This window comes from Schistocerca americana, chromosome X, assembly GCF_021461395.2.
Source record: "Schistocerca americana isolate TAMUIC-IGC-003095 chromosome X, iqSchAmer2.1, whole genome shotgun sequence".
NCBI lineage: Eukaryota > Metazoa > Arthropoda > Insecta > Orthoptera > Acrididae > Schistocerca > Schistocerca americana.
Window position 1 is genome coordinate 748987887 of NC_060130.1, and position 17365 is coordinate 749005251.

At 42.5% G+C, this 17365-nt stretch overlaps 1 protein-coding gene across 3 annotated transcripts in view; it reads left to right on the plus strand.

Moving 5' to 3' along the window:
* Nucleotides 1-17365, plus strand: part of LOC124554815 (ecdysone-induced protein 74EF) — an 893955-nt gene that overhangs the window by 545114 nt on the left and 331476 nt on the right. The window lies entirely within an intron of this gene.

Sequence of the window (17365 nt, forward strand, 5' to 3'; positions counted from 1 at the left end):
TGGGCTTTGGGGTTACCTGAAGTCGCAAATGTATCGTGATCGACCCACATCTCTAGGGATGCTGAAAGACAACATCTGACGCCAATGCCTCACCATAACTCCGGACATGCTTTACAGTGCTGTTCACAACATTATTCCTCGACTACAGCTATTGTTGAGGAATGATGGTGGCCATATTGAGCATTTCCTGTAAAGAACATCATTTCTGCTTTGTCTTACTTTGTTATGCTAATTATTGCTATTCTGATCAGATGAGGCGCCATCTGTCGGACATTTTTTGAACGTTTGTATTGTTTTTGGTTCTAATAAAACCCCACGTCATTCCAAGCATGTGTGTCAATTTGTACCTCTCTATCCACATTATTCCGTGATTTATTCAGTTTTCAAATTTATACTGACTTTTTGATCACCCTGTATTATCCGCTACGGACTCTTCACGGGGCTCTAAAATACTGTATTTAATATTTTTTCGCTAATTTATCTTATTTGAGTAATCATTCGTCAAAACGAAATAGCATTAGGACAATTATATTGAAGCAAAAATTTTATTACACGTTTATCGCAATCGTAGCACTGTATATTACATAACTTCTGTATTAGACAATGCATGTAAGTTTGAGACACGCCTGCATGGCCGAGCACATTAACGCGACGCTTCCGGGAGTCGTGGAGGAGAGCCATTCCCCGCTCGAATCACCTCTCGGGTTAACGACGATGGCTGGTGAGCCAGCCAACCTGGTTTTTAGGCAGTTCTCCACATCCACCTAGGTAAATACTGGGCTGGTTCCACTTTCCACTTCAGATACACACTACGCAAACATTTAGAAAACGTTTTTACACTTGAATACGAGATTTACTCTAGATGCAATCAGATAAGAGTACACAAACTCTGTCCCGTAGGGTTGTGGTGGTAATGGAGGGGTGGGGGGGGGGGGGGGGGGGGGGGGAGATGCCGTCGGAAAGTGCGAAAACCTATACAACAAAACCGATCCCTTTATAAACGGCAAAAAACGAAGTAGAACTTGCCTTAGTTACACTGTAGCCTAAGCCAACTCTCAAAGTAATCTAAATAATAGTCTGTGTAGTACTAAATAATACTACTATACAATTCGGGTTTCTGCAACGCAGTCTAATCATCAAGGGATAATAATAATAATAATAATAATAATAATAACTGCTCATGGTTTGTGCGGCTGGTCCTGGCGGAGGTTCGAGTCCTCCCTCGGGCAAGGGTGTGTTTGTTTGTCCTTAGGATGGACAAACTTAATCGAATTTCGCGTATTCAGTCTTCAGTTTGCAGTAAATGGAAAGTGTAGTCAGCGAATGAGACGCTGAACCAGAGAGAGTGGCTTGCTACCTAAAGTAAACACAGAGAAACTATTATTTTCTAGCATATTGTTACCATTGCTGATATATACTGTGATTAGAGTTGTAAAACTGCCATTGGCTCTCGTAGACTCCCATAAGTAAACGTAGGCGACGGTAGTTTTCCTAGTTGCTTTTGTCAGTTAAAGTTGTACCTGTGTTACCTGTACGTTAAGTGTGTTGCATACCCGTCGGGCGTTGACTCAGAACAATATCGTTCTTTAGGTATGCGATCGATGTCTAACTGGATTCCCTTAAAAATCGGAAGTTGTGAACCGTCTAGAAACTGAGTGAGGATACATAATGAGTCAGGTAGCATGTGTAAAATTTTTGTTACGCATAATTATCCTTCTGTCTATTACTTCAGCATAAACAGTACTTGCAGCAAAACTGAATATGTCAATGTTCAATTCAGGTTTTATTCGAAAGTTGTTGATTTGTTACTTGAAACAGAGGGATGTTGTAGTAAAAATAAAGAAAACGATACAAATTTATCATATAGCGATAGAAAACGCAATTTAGTCAACAAAAAGGTAAAATAAAAGTGCAAAACAAAAATATACCAAATATTGCTTCCATGCTTTGTGGAACTTACATAAAACATGAACAACTTTCGCATTTCTCCGTAATGAGAGGAACCTTTGATCATGATGAAGAACATATATATATATATATATATATATATATATATATATATATATATATATATGTGTGTGTGTGTGTGTGTGTGTGTGTGTGTGTGTGTGCATGTAAATTGTACTTACATCAAAAGAAATTGATTTGATTGCACAAAAGCGCAAAAATTACGCAATCAACTAATTTTTACTACTTAGAATTGGACTAATACTGAATGACGTGTGGTTCTAATTACGTGCAAAACAAACAACCAAACAAACAAAACAAACAAAAGAGAAGTAGTCGTCTCTCATTTTTTTCTATTACACTTTCATTTATGTTTCTTTCCCTACCAATTCTGCCGGTGATCTTACAATTTGCTACGTACCAAAACTACCGAACCGTTGTTTAGGTATAGCGCATCTCTAACTATGATGTCTGCCTTAGTGACAGCACTTTACTTTGTGATGCTCCACGTCCGGGTAGCTGGTTCAATTCAATAACCATATTAAGCACAAAGCAGTATCTCATCGAGTAGGGGCATGTGTGGAGGATCCACTCTCCAGACGAGGACTTTTGACTTTGGCAGGCCCTTCGGTGCTATTCGAGAGGACTGAGCGATTTCCCAGCACCGTGTTTCACCCTCTTTCTCCCCACTTATTGTCACCAAAAGTGCAGACATTACTATACACCCGACACGCACTTGTCACAGTCACCTTCACCGTTACACATACGACACAACACCCATACTTCGCAAAGAAAAGATCGAGAGTAAACAACACTTCTCAGAATTATGTAGCCGAACCTCTGTTAGAGATCACATGTAACGATGCCATGCAACTTTACGAAGCTGGGACTCCTCAGCCTCATGCAGACTCATGAGAGTAATTCAGCTCTTATTTTATTTATTTGTGGATTACTTTACTTGGTAATGTTAGGACAATGAGACCCTCGCTTAACATCCAAGCTTGCATTCTTCAAAAATCAGCTAACATGAAATATCACTCTAGGTTTTGGCAACACAAATGATGAAAGTGGCAATGAGATAAAATCGGATGATAAAATTATTAGTACGAGTTATAAAAGATGTATAATACTAGTAATAATAGTACTGCGGTAAGGAATATAGATCTGGGTTCTGATCTGTGGTAACGGTGGGCACAAAGAAGGCATGAGAAAGAAGCGAAACAAAAATCTACATATATTCTCTGCAAATCCCTGTGAAGTGCATGGCAAGGTTTCTTTCTGTTTCATTCGCGAATGGAGCGCGGGAGGAGTCACTGCTTAAATGCCACTGTGCGTATTGTAATTAGTCTAACCTTGTCTTTAGGGTTCCTATTGGAGCGGTAAGAGGGGGCTGAGAAATATCTCTACATTCTTCAACTAACAGAGTAACTCAGTAGGTAACAGAGTAACTCAGTAGGTTGCGGAAGTGAGGTAATCGATAATATGGGATGGAATGAGAGTGATAATAAAGTTTACCAGGGGAAGAAATGAGATCGCCAATATTGGAGTCAAAGAAAAGATATTTTATCGTTATGTTTAATGCACTGAACTAAGTTTTCTAATACACTGTAATTTCCTCCGTAAAACAATCTCTCAATTGAGCACGTTATTTAATTTTAAAGTAACCTAATGATTTTGTATACAAATGACCGCTGTTTTGAAAACATCCGAGTACTCGTGACTGATGATTTAAGGACGGAAAGCCAGAAGATGAGAGCATAGTTGCTTGTTAACACCGCTTTACTGTGTGTTTTAGCCTAGATAAATATTACAGGTGTGCTCCGTGTATTTTGAGGGCAAATTCGTTTAATTCCGCGTTCTCTTTTGCTGACCTAAATTACGTCGCGACGGCTGCTGTTGTTGACTGAAAATCTAAACAGGATGAATCTCCCAGAGCGACCGAGAAATTACAGCACTGAATTTTTGTGTTTGTGTTTTTTCCGATCGTATCGTGTAGTGTTCGTTCTAGCGCACCACACACTTATCAAAATTCGCACATCTTTACCTGGGTGTTATCGTCTCTTATTAAGTGAGGAAACTGTGTCAAGATAAGAGAAGTGGGACAGTTTCTCATATATTTTGTTACTGATTTCTATTTTTATTCAGTTTGAGTGTTTACTTACAACAGTCACTGTTTTTATTTTCAAAGACAGCTTTTATTATTAAATTCTAAAGCGACATCTTTATACAATTCGGATTCTTGCATCGCAGTCTGATCACCATAAACAAAAAGGATTTTACTAGTTATCTGGTGTAGGTCACGGCTGATTAAGTCTTTTCATATTCTAAGCAGGTTTTTTTTGTCGATGGTAAGGAAAAGCTTGACGTAATTATTTCTCTTTATAGATAATACCTTATACGATTCTGTCGTCTGCGAAAAATACATTGTTCAACTTGTTGAGGACAACATAAGAGTTACACCTTGTTTTTATGTTGAAAAGAAAAGTCCTCAAGCAAGTCATAGATTTTTGTTCTTCGAAAGGTGCTATATTTCTTCTTAGGCCTTAGTTTGATATCGATATGTGACGGAACAGCCCATGCTGTGGATAGTGTACCAACATACTTACCCAATAATTAAAATCAGGACTTCCACGCAAAAACAGGCTCTGGATATCAATCAAACATGTCATTGTTTTGCTGTATATGTACATCTGGAGTGTTGCGGAATCTGTTCAACGTCCCCGTTGATGAATGAGTAAGTGGCGAAAAGCCACAACCAGACTAGCCACTGCGTCCGACGCTACTCGTTTTTTGACACACAATTCGGTTCGGTTCTGACCCGCCATGGTTGTTTGGGAACTTAGTGTTACTTCCCTTGCCGGCCGAAGTGGCCGAGCAGTTCTAGGCGCTTCAGTCCGGAACCGCGCAACCGCTACGGTCGCAGTTTCGAATCCTGCCTCGGGCATGGATGTGTTAGTTAGGTTTAATTAGTTCTAAGTTCTAGGGGACTGATAACCTCAGATGTTAAGTCCCATAGTGCTCAGAGCCATTTTTTACTTCCCTTAAGCATAGTAGCAGTTGAGGCCGGGAGTTCTCGGAGGGAAATATTGCCACAAACAACAGATTACATACCCGGAAAACATAGTTCGTCTTCTGTCTGACCTACACAAGAAGCTATTGACCCGGCCGAGGTTAGATGAGTTTCGGTCATAACTATTTACAGATACAATGTGACCGGTGACGAAGCGTGTAAAATTATTCTGAACTGTACATTCTGTCCATGTTAAGAACACATCATGCACAAAAATGTGGTATCAGCGTAGAAATTTTATAAAATTACGGCCAAGTGCCCGGGCGATTAACCTCCCCCTGCCACGAATGGACACCTCGCAGTGACATACAAATCCCCATTTTGTATAGAGAAAGGAAGGCCTTGACTAACATGAGAGGTCATGCTGTTTCTATCTGCCAAACTCTTATAATCTTGCTATGTAGCTATTTTTCATGTATAGCACCAGGATTATCATTCCTTCAAATAACTGAATTTTCATAATAATGTATCTGTGCAAGTTTACCAAATACACCCCAAAAAGCTCGAATTTTCTGCTAAAGCACCTGACGCCTTCGGAAGGACGCACCTCTTTTAACTTGGTAGGGGTATTTTCAACGCTAGACCACTCAGGTAGTAATTTTTTCTTATCTCTGTGATAAATGCTCCTGGGTACCTCGGAGTCCAATAAAAATCGACATCCTGAAAGAGAATTTGCATTTGACATGTTTATGGCGCAAATGGCTCTGAGCACTATGGGACTTAACATCCGTGGTCATCAGTCCCCTAGAACTTGGAACTACTTAAACCTAACTACCCTAAGGACATCACACACATCCATGCCCAAGGCAGGATCCGAACCTGCGACCGTAGCGGTCACGCGGTTCCAGACTGAAGACATGATTATGACTCTGAAGTGAGAAAAAGGAAAAATTACTGTACCTCGAGATGCCAATATATTTTCCAGCTATATGCATACACAAACTTCGTTACGAACACTTGTATTCACAAATAATAAACGTATTTTTAGATATTTTTGTCAAGCAATACAAAAAAGGGGACACTAGAAACTAATCAGATAAGATAGATTGCCTAAACCTTCTAGCTCTGTAACTGGCGCCTACATCAAGGCTCAGCTGCTAGGTGCAGTTCTTGCGTAAGATTCTTGTCTTTTTTGTAACATTATTACAATATCGTCAGTAGTGTTAAATTACGAATAAGACTCCGTTTTTGGTACGACAGGGAAACTACACACAAAAGGACTTCAGCGATAGGCAGAGAACAGGAAATGGGGCCGGTTATTTAGAATATTAGATAACTTTGTGACTGCTCGGTTAGCTTGGACAACGCGTCCGACTGCGCTTTCACATCGCGTCATTCGTTTGGGAGTAGTGAGGAAGCCGCCAGTTAGCCGCAATCTGGGCCGGTGGAGCACAAACTGTGTACGTGTACTAAAATACACATCTCGTCCTTCGCTTCAGCATAAACCAAGAGGCCTCTCTAACGGGGAAGTAAGACAATGGACGAGGACACAGGAAGGCGTGCACTTCAGATCGGAAACTGTTCCATTTTCAGCAAGGCATCCAGCGAGGTTGTGTGCGTTGCCAGAACACGCGGGCTCTGTATTCTGGTAATTTTACGCTCACAAGTGGACGATAGCAATTTTTGATATCTCATTTAAGAAAACCACGTTTTTCGATCAGAGAATCGGCTGCTCTGTTACAGATTTCATCGCAGAGATCAGGGAACATCAACATAGCAGGAAGATTACTAACCGAACAAGACGACTGGTTAGTTAAGACACTGCATTAGTATTTAGAAGGAGCGGGCTCGAATCTTCCCCGTGCCATCCAGTTTTAGGTTTTCCACGGTTTCCCAAAATCACTGCAGACGAATGAAAAGGCATTTCTTTCAACAATATTACCGTTGATTTCCACCCGTCACTGTCCTCCATCTGGGGGAGTGCTCCGTCTCTAATGTTCTTGGTGTCGATGGTAGACATAATTCTTTCAGAATCTTTTGCGTAAGATTTTGGAAATGATTTGGGACAAAATTTATTTGCTGAACATATTTTCTTATGCTTCCATGAGAAAGAACTCCCACGTCCGAAACTATCAAAGCAGAGAGCAGCTGTCGTTTCGAATTGCTTGTTGGCGCTTCAAGCACGGCGGTTACAAATTATTCGTCGATTTCATAAGACTGTACTTTTACCAGCTTTTAATATAAATACATCATTTTACTACCATACCCTAAAAAAAGGATTTTGGATTTTGTTCGTGACAGTCTAATAGTTATTGTGTTTTCTTCCGACATGTGAGTCACCCATATTTCTTTGGTTCAAATGGCTCTGAGCACTATGGGACTTAACTTCTGAGGTCATCAGTCCCCTAGAACTTAGAACTACTTAAACCTAAGGACATCACACACATCCATGCCCGAGGCAGGATTCGAACCTACGACCGTAGCGGTCGCGCGGTTTCAGACTGTAGCGCCTAGAACTGCTCGGCCACTGCGGCCGGCCCATATTTCTTTACCTAGAGAACTGTTATGGACGCGCGTATTCGGACATGTTGGAACACTCACCGCAACTTACGGCGAAGGAACAGAAAAAGACGTCTGTTTTACAACAAGAAGGTGTCCGCCATTTTAACATACGGAATCCTCGTTTTATCGGAATCTGCTTTGTCGATAGCTTGCTCGCACATCAACCGCAGATGTCCTCTTTTATCCATGAACACCCTACTCGACAGACCTGTGTGTATGTACGTGTGCGTGCGAGCGTGCGTAAGAATGTGGAAATGTTATGGGGTAAAATTTATTTACTGAACACATTTTCTTACGCTTCCGTGAGAAAGAGCTCCCCTGTCCGACACTTTCAAAGCAGGCAGAAACTGTCGTTTCGAACTGTGTTCGAGCGCGCGTCTGCGCGTTTTATTCTTGCCATATTTTGTCACTTTCATTGGCAATATCAACAATGAGAACATTCAACATCCGCGAAGAACGTCACACTATATGTGGCTGAGGAAACTCGGTGATAAGGCGGTGTCGCCTGGACGCATGGAGCTAACATCAAGCGTGTCTCAGCCTATGTAACAACATCAAATCTCTATTTTAGAGATGGTGGTAAGGTTATTTATGTGGGTTCAGTTTTCGAGAAATTACAGCCTTATGAAATTATCCAATTGTTCGTAACTACTCTGTTGCTGTCATTATCTTCCGCAGCATGAAACTACTTACTGTAAAATTGTGGGTAATTACTTTCCTCTCTCCCTTTTCCGTGTCAAGTTAAGATGCTCATCCGCGAGGCGGAAGCGTGTCTTCTCCATCAGGGATCCGGCTGCTCCCCTATGCGGCCGCAGAGTCAACAGGCGAGCTGCCCGGCGGGAGGATTCTGTTTCTCGTTTGCAGAGCAGGCGCACGGTTGATCATGAAATAGAGAAGCACGGCCGTCGGACCACGTCCTGCGTCAGTCGCCCGTAATCAGCTTACAGTAGGCTAAAAACGTGCTGAGCCCCGATGTGCCATTGCGTCACTTACAGTGTGGTAGCTTCAACCTCAACTTATCTGAGGCCATGCTGGTATGCAAGAGTAGAGTTGTTACGAAACCTAAAACTAGTCACTTACGTTGTCAATATTTTTGTTTATCTGGTATGTGCCACATTTCACACGTTGGAACTATCCTTTTTCGATGAAGTTTTCGTTTACGAATCCATTAGGATTTAGGACACTGGATGTGTTTCGAAACTAACGTAGATTGTCAACAGACATTCATGCTACGAGGAGGATAAACTGATGTATTAAAAGATCTCTGTCGTGAAGAAATATGAGAGTGTCAGTAATAGTGTTAACCCTCAATAGAAATGTACGCCGTATTTTTTAATTCGAATGAGACGCAAAGAATGAGTTATTCTAGTACGATGAGCGGCTACTGCCACACTCACAATGGTACGCGAGAAATTACATTCATTCAGTCGACGGCATGACAATACTGCTGAATTGTAAGCACTTTTGTTCTTATGTATCAAAAATTTTAGGACGTTGACACGCCATGTGTGTTTTCACTTTAATGCGAAGGCGTGCTGAAAAGTAATGCCACCGAATACTTTTATCTGAAAACCCTTAAATCTTTTTAAATAAAACAAACGTTATTAACTTTCTACATTTTTATTCTTCATGTCTACATGTTGATTTCTCAATATAGTCACCCTGGCGACGAACACATTTCTCCAAAGGGAGAACAGTTCGTTGATATCGTCACTGTAGAACGTTTGAATTTGTTGACGCAAACACATCACCACCTCTGCTTGCACTGCTTCATCACTATCAAAAGTGAAGTCCTCGAAGTTGTTCTTTAACTTTTGGAAACGGATGTAAATCGGATGGGACCAAGTCGAGACTGTATCGGGGATTATCGATGACAGTTAGCCCATGGCAAGGCGCCGAATTGTTGCATATGTCGCAGAGCTCATGCGTGGATTGACATTGCCATATAAAGAGAGGTGTTGACACTATCGTTCGGTACCGGTATTTCAAACTTCTGTTTCGAAGCTGAAAATTGATGTCTTTCTTTTTCGTAGTTAATTACTTCCCCGTGGGTACAATACATTCAGCGAAAAAAATATGGTTGTGTAGTTCAAGTAATGATGGTTTTTCTAGCAAACCAACGATTTCTCCCGACTTTTTTCCATTTTCGGTTCCTTCATTTCGTAAAACAAGAAAATGTCTCTCTGTTAGCGTTGCAAACGTATACTAGAAGTGATCATGCACTGGACGTGAAACATGCGCTCCAAATTCAAAATTACTCGTTCATTATTTGTTTGCCTTTATTAAAGCCTGCTTATTTTCTAGTTTTCATTCTAATGGCATCTAAAACAGTTTTTCTCATATTTAAATGAGAAGACGTATAAAGATTTCTGAACAAAAAGTGTCTGTAAAGAGGGCTTATCGAAGTACAGCCTGTATCCTGCGTGTGTTGCAGTCTCATTATAACGATGTTGTTGGTAGTAGTGTACAAGAAGACAAAATTCCGCATTCGGAGACATGAAAAGAGAGTAGTGTCATGATAAGATAAAAATCCATTAAATGTAAATCGACATGAAGTTTGTATCGAATTAAATGACGTCGAAAAGTAACAGAACAAATTTGTTTAAACCAGATATCTCTGACGACCAGGACAGTTTCTATAAGGAATATCATACTCTGTAGGAGGTGAGAGGTTATCTCACGATTATTTGCGTTATGAAACATAACTCGGGTCTCTTATGCATCTTGGTCTGTGCCGCCAGGAAAAGATGCGCCTATCAGACAAGCAACCAAACAAGCTTCTTCTATCTGTTCTAAACAACAATCTATTTCTACACAATGGATTTTTTTGTGTCGAGAGTGATTGTTGCTAAATACTCATAGTTAACGCAGCTATGAGTTTATCAAACTGTGTTCCCTAAACAAATCGTTTCGATTAATTCCAAATAGTATTTACTGTATCTGCCGTGATGCGTTGTTCCTGCACAAAAATGAAATTTTTATTGATTTCTGTGCTACCAAACGAGAATGCAATCAGCGACAGTTCTAACTGGCAGAAGGTGTGATGATTAGACTTTAACGTCCTCTCCATATCGAAGGTACTAACGACGGAGAAGGAGGGCGAAAGGATTCATCTTGAACTTACAGGTGGCACATCGTGCAACTCGACTTCACCATTCAAGAAATCTACAGAAAACCAAAATCAAAATGGTCGGGAAGGATGACAGTTTGAGAGGACACGATGGTAATTCTATTGAAATCTAGTTCATCGTTCATGTAAAGGGGAAAAAAATATGCATTGTAGTTAACAACACCAGTGTGGCCGTGTTTCGCTGTATATTAAAAGAGGTGACTGAATATATTGCTACGAGGAAAATATTTTGTGGTGGATCGAATATACGCTGTGGTGTGTTAGAGAAAACGTTGCTATTGACGATTGCGCGAAGGAGATGACCACGGTCTCCATAAAACTTTTATCCATGATATACGGCTGCAAATCCGAGTCAGGTGGAATGGGAAGGTTGTTGTGGTTTTCAGTTCGAAGGCTGCTTTGACGCAGCTTCTTACACTATGTTGGGCAAGGCTCTTCAACTACGGAAGCGTACAGCCATTTGAACCTGCTTACTGTAGTAGAACTTGCATCTCCCTCTAAAAGTTATACTCCCCCACATCCATCCATTAGCAAACTGACGATTCCTTGATGCCTTAATATGTGTCTTAGCATTCAATCTCTTCTTCTACTCAAGTTGTATCGTAAGTTTTTTTGCTCCCCTATTCGATTCAGTACTTCTCATTATTTATTCAATCTACGCAACTAATCTTCAACTTTCTTCTGTATCACATTTCAAACGTTTCAATTCCCTTCTCGTTTCAATTGTTTACCGTCCAGTTTTCATTTCCGTACACGGCTACATTCCAGACATATACCATCAGAAAGTATTTCTAGTCAGCACAAGGGTGTCACAGACGGCTCAAAAAACGAACTCATTTGTCGGTATTTTTCTATTGTTTCATTGAGTCTCTGTTACGTTTCTGCGAGTATTACATATAGGGTACTCTAAAATTCCCCTTACAGACTTCTAGAAATTATAGAGGGACTAAGTAGATAATCAGTAATTATAACTTCCGGGCTAAGAGGCCGTGGTCCAATAGTAGAAATACTTCTCCCTGACGTTTCGTTGCCAGCTGCGGGCAACATCATCTGAGGTTAAGGCGACTGATCGCGTAAAGTAGGAAATCTGGGTTCGAATCCCGGTGCGGCATAGATTTTCAGCTGTCGTCGTCGAGTTATTTCAGTCCCCAGTGCAGCAAAAGTCGCAAATTTCTTTCGTCAAGTTGTATAATAGAATAATAATTTCTTAGGATTCTTTGTACTCAGATTCTGTATGGTGACAGCTGTTTGATCATTACAGTCCCGAGTGAACTGGTTTTGCATTCGATCTACGGCTAACTCGGAATGAGAAAATCGCAGTGACTGCCGTAGAGTGCTTCTCACCAGAAGGCTGAAGGGCTAGTCCTCAGTGTGTGGCAAGCCTCTGGCGTTTTCTCTGGCAGAACTGACGTCAACGGTTTGGCTCTAAGGAGAATTTGTGCGCGGGCGCGCGCCGCCGTTACAGCATTCGCGTTCGCCTTCCACTTGTTTGTCGTGCGGGCAGGTTTTCCTGGCGCGGCGGGCGGAGCCAAGGAAGCGGCGCTATTTTTAAGGCGTTCGGTAAGGGCAGTGGAGCACGGGGGCTCGGCTTGCCCCCGCACAGCTGACCAGCGCACGCCGCTGCCCAACACACAGCTGGCACACTGCTGCAACACCGCGGGGCGATTCCTCACATACCCGAGGGGCAGCACCCTCACCGAAATGGAAAGCGTTGCACCATGGAGCACCATTCCGATATATGTCAAACTGCGTGGGTATATTCATCACGAAACGAGTATGAAATGAGTAAATTTTCGTTCTATTCAGAAGCTTTGACCATCATCAATATCTGTACGAAGTGTGATCCCACAGGCACAGATATTCTCTTCTGTTCGTTGTGGCACGGAAGCAAAGAGCCTCCGAATGCCACCTTCTACGTCTACATCTATACTCCGCAAACCGCCTTGCGATTTGTAGTGGAGGGTGCTTTGTGCACCACTGGCACTCCCCTCCCCCCCCCCCCCCCTCCACCTTTTCCTGTTGCAGTCCACAAAGTTTCGCGGGAAGAACGATTGCAGATAAACCTCCTTGTGGCCTGGAATCTCTTTAATTTTACGTACTTGGTCTTTTCGCAGCATATACGAGGGTGAGTGTTGTGTACATAGTTCCGCGTAGTCAGCGCGTACGCAACTTTCCCACTAGAGCGCGCCCCGCTAAGCACAACAGCGCAGGCGCAGCGTTCGTCCGTCTCCGCACTACGAGATGGCGCTGCCTTAGAGACGGACCAAATTCTGCTTCCGCCGATCCACGTATTAATATGTAACGCAGCCAATGAGATTGCTGCTAACGTAGAACCTTTTCTCCTCGCAGATCACACTCGGACAGTGATACCTGAACGCGTGAGGTATTATAACGAGTGTACAGACATCCGATTAGTCAGTCTGCATTTGTCTGCACCAGTCTGTAGCAGTCTGCATTAATCTGTACCAGTCTATAGTCAAGTTTCAGTCTGCACCTAATAAGATTACCATATTCCTGTACATAGCCATGAAGAGAAATGTATGGACACTTTGTCAAGTATCAGAGACATGTGAGAATAAGATTAACGTACCAAGACCAAAGGAACTTCAGATTGTCAGTTGTAAACACCATCCACAATCAAGTTACGTAATGTCTACGATTTTTATTATTTTAATAAATGTGTGTGAAAATTAATCAAGTTCTGTTTAAAGTTGATCACCATCAATCTGCTACTCTAAGCGTGCAAGTGGCATTTCTATCGTCTGACCTAATGGCAGAAGATAAACACGCCACGATAAGACCATGAGACATATTGCTGACATTCGCCTACTTCGTTAGAGCGACAAGTCAAATAATCTGATGGTGTGTGTACCAAAGGTCTTACGGTACGCACACCACAGTGAGTCAAATGAATACCTTAAATTTGTAATAACAAATCGAAATTTCGCGCCGTTATCCTGTAAGTTGGTAAGCATGCTACAAACAGAGTGCAGAATGGCCTGTAGGTGGCAGCATAGTGCAGATGCACACATACCGTCGCAGTATCAGTATAAAGATGGCCGCCCCACTTGCGACTTGCACCAGGGAAGAACAGCTTTCTGTTATTCGGTTTTTGCGTAGTGAAGGTGTGAAACGTATTGAAATTCATCGACGAATAAAGGTTCAGTACGGTGATGCATGTTTGTCACTGCAGAAAGTCTGCGAATGGTGTAGGAAGTTCGCAAGTGGTGTGACTTCAGTGGAAGATGCTCCTCGTCCAAGTCAGGCACAACGAGTTGTGACTGCAAAGAACATTGCAACAGTTGAAGCCATAGCGAAGGAAAACCGCCGAGTAACACTGAATCACATTGCGGTATGTTTACAGATTAGTCATCAGTCAGCACACCACATTGTGCAAGATGTGCTCCAGTTTCACAAAGTGTCTGCAAGATGGGTGCCGCCGCAGCTCACTCCTGAAATTGGAGAACGACATGTTGATGCATGTGAAGAACTTCTTCGGTGCTTTGAACGAGAAGCTGATGGCTTCCTTGCAAGAATCGTTACTGGGGACGAAACCTGGGTTGACTTCCACCAACCGAAAACGGAGAGAGCTAGCAAGGAATGGCGCCATTCCTCATCACCAAAACCAAAGAAGTTACGAACAGAACCATCAGCAGGGAAGGTTATGCTGACTCTGTTTTGGCACGAAAAAGGCGTCATTTTGGAGCATTACATGCCTAGAAGGACCACTGTCACCAGTGTATCATACACAGATTTCCTAAAAAATCATCTGCGGCCTGCAATCAGATCAAAGCGACGTGGATTGCTGTCAGTGAGTGTTCTTTTGCAACATGACAATGCAAGGCCCCACATTGCCCGTACAACAGTTGCAACAATCACAGACCTGCATTTTGAGTGTCTTCCTCATCCACCATACTCACCAGACCTTGCCCCAAGTAATTTCCGTATGTCTGGACCACTCAAAGACGCAATGGGAGGAAAGAAGTTCCGTTCTGATGAAGAGGTACGCCACGCGGTGCATGAATGGTTGTGTGGGCTATCAAAAGAATTTTTTTCTAAAGAATTTGTGCACTTTTTAAGCGCTGGAGGACTTGCATTGAGCATGGGGGAGATTATGTTGAAAAGGGATTCAGCTTTTTACCACTTCTGCACAATAAATAATACTTTAAAAAATATTTAAGGTTTTCATGTGACTCACCCTTGTACATTTGAGGATGAAATATATGGTCGACTCATCTAGGCCCGTACGCCCAAGGAACTTTAACAGTAAACCACAGAGTGATGCAGATTCCCTCCCTTGCAGCGTCTGCCACTTGAGTTGGTTGATCATGTCCCTGAGTCTTTCGTGATTACTAAATGAACCTGTAACGCGCTGCTCTTCTTTGGATCGTCTATACTTCCTCTTTCCGTCCTATCTTTTACTAATCCCATAATGACGAGCAATAGTCAAGTATTGGTCGAACGAGAGTTTTTTAAGCTACCTCCTCTGTAAACGGACTGCATTTTCTGAGGATTCTTCTAATGAATCTGACTCCGGAATTTTCGTTACCTGCGATTAATTTTATGAGGTCACTCCACTTCAAATCGATACGTAAGCATACTTCTAGATATTTTATGGACGTAATTGCAACCAGCGATTGTTCTCCAACCATGTGATCAAAGAATAATGGGTATTTCTGTCTTTGTATTCACAGTACGTTACATATGAGTATGTTGAGGGTCAGTTGACATTCCCTGCATCAAGCGACGAACCTGAGTTTCTGTACTGCGCCACAATTTTCTATCGTAGCGCCTTCCTTAATACAACAGCATCATTCGCGAAAATCCTCATGGAACTTCCGGTGTTGTCTGCTATGTAGTTTGAATACAGGGTGAAACGCTCTGAAAAGCTTGTAAGCGTGTTGCAGGGTGCGTTCTGCTGAGAAATAATTGTTAAGGAAAAAATTCGTTTCTTTGCACCGTTTCCGAGATAATTAGCACTGAAGTTAGCCAAACCATGCCGTTGCGAGCACAAATTCAAGCAGCCAACCAGAGACGGTGTCGCCTAACGTGTTCTTTGTTTTATTGCCTATAACCGAACAGGAGAGCGATAGAAAAATTGTACAGGGGACGGTCCTCAACAGCGAGGTCATCAGTGCTGTCCTCAACAGCGAGGTCATCAATGCTGACACTCAGATCACATCGTCCAAGACTGGTTTTGTGAGCTCGAGAATGTACTTTCGCATCGCCCCTGGCCACTACAGTCATCGTATCTCAGTATTACTGAGCCTTTGTTGTCTACTTTGGGGAGAAGGGTACGTGACCAGTATCTATTTCCATCATCATTACCTAGACTTCCCTCTATTTTTCTGGAATAATGGGATTCGATGCCTTGAAAACTATACGGGACACGTATTTATCCATTTCGAGATGACTGAAAGCTGTTTTGAATACCACGGGTTTCTTACACGGTATTAGCCAAGGTAATGTGTTGTGTTTTTGGTGTTTCCGTATTGTTGTCCAACCTCTGTACGTACTTACGTCTCCGGATACGAATTGCTCTGCGTACCAAAGACACTGTTACTATGTCTGGTGTTCGGAGAACCTGTACGATCTGGTGTCCTGCGGGTTTAATTTACTTCCCCTTCCCTGAAGTGCGATGAACAGTGGTTGGAATTTTGGACTTGTTGATTTGCCACCCAACTGGTGCTCTAGGTCATCCGGAAGGTTATTTCATGAAATTTCGGGCGAACTGCCGGAGATCGGTAACTTCATGTCACGGTGTTTCGACACAGAGTCTTCTGGCCATCTCCAGGGATATAATGGCGAAAATACTGGCTTCCGGCAATTTCTCCGAAATTTCACGGGAAAATCTATACGCCGGGAAAGTTTTAAATCTCACATCCCAAAGGCTTTAGATGGATGTCCAGGTTGCATAATGGACAGGTCGCTCCAGGAAATCCTCTTGATTACTACGGAACTACTGTACAATGTGCGTCCTTTATAGGCAGGAGCCTTATCATGGTCATGCTTTAAGACTGTTCTCGCAGGGCGGGAAGCACGCTGTTATCTAAAATTTTAACATAAACACGTATTTCATCTTGTCATCCAAACTAATGGTCCGAATCTGAAACAGGAGAAACAACCCCGGATTGTCAAATTATCTCTGCACAAGGTCCACACTTACCCACTTGAATGCTACATCACGTACTCCATAAAATCTTATTCCACTGTTCCGCAGACCACTACTGGCGTTGATTACACCGCTCTAAGTGACGTCACGCGTTCGTTCTTGTGATTAGTGGCTTCTGGGCAGTAGCACGGCCATGAAAACCGAGTCGTATGGCTTCGCAACAGATGCTCCTGCCACTGACCTCTAAGTCAGAGATGCAACCGAAATTTCCTGCAGTAGATGACGCGGAAGTGTGACGATTTGTCCGCACAATAATCTTCACAGTTCCGCGTGGGAGATTTTCCCCTCTCGGGGACCGAGTGTTGTGTCGTCGTTACGTTCGTATCGTCATAATTGACATTCCGCCATTGAAGATGGCTGAATGGGCACGGCCCGAAAGCCAGTGAATTAAAATAAAAACAAAACTTTACAGTTCAGTGGTTTCAGCCTTTCAGTTTCTTAGGCCTATTGGTGTGGTGGCGTCGATAACACCAGACCTCGGCTCATGGAGCAACTGGGAAACCGTGGTAGGCTGCTTAAACTTGTTGGAGCCCAGCAGTCGTTT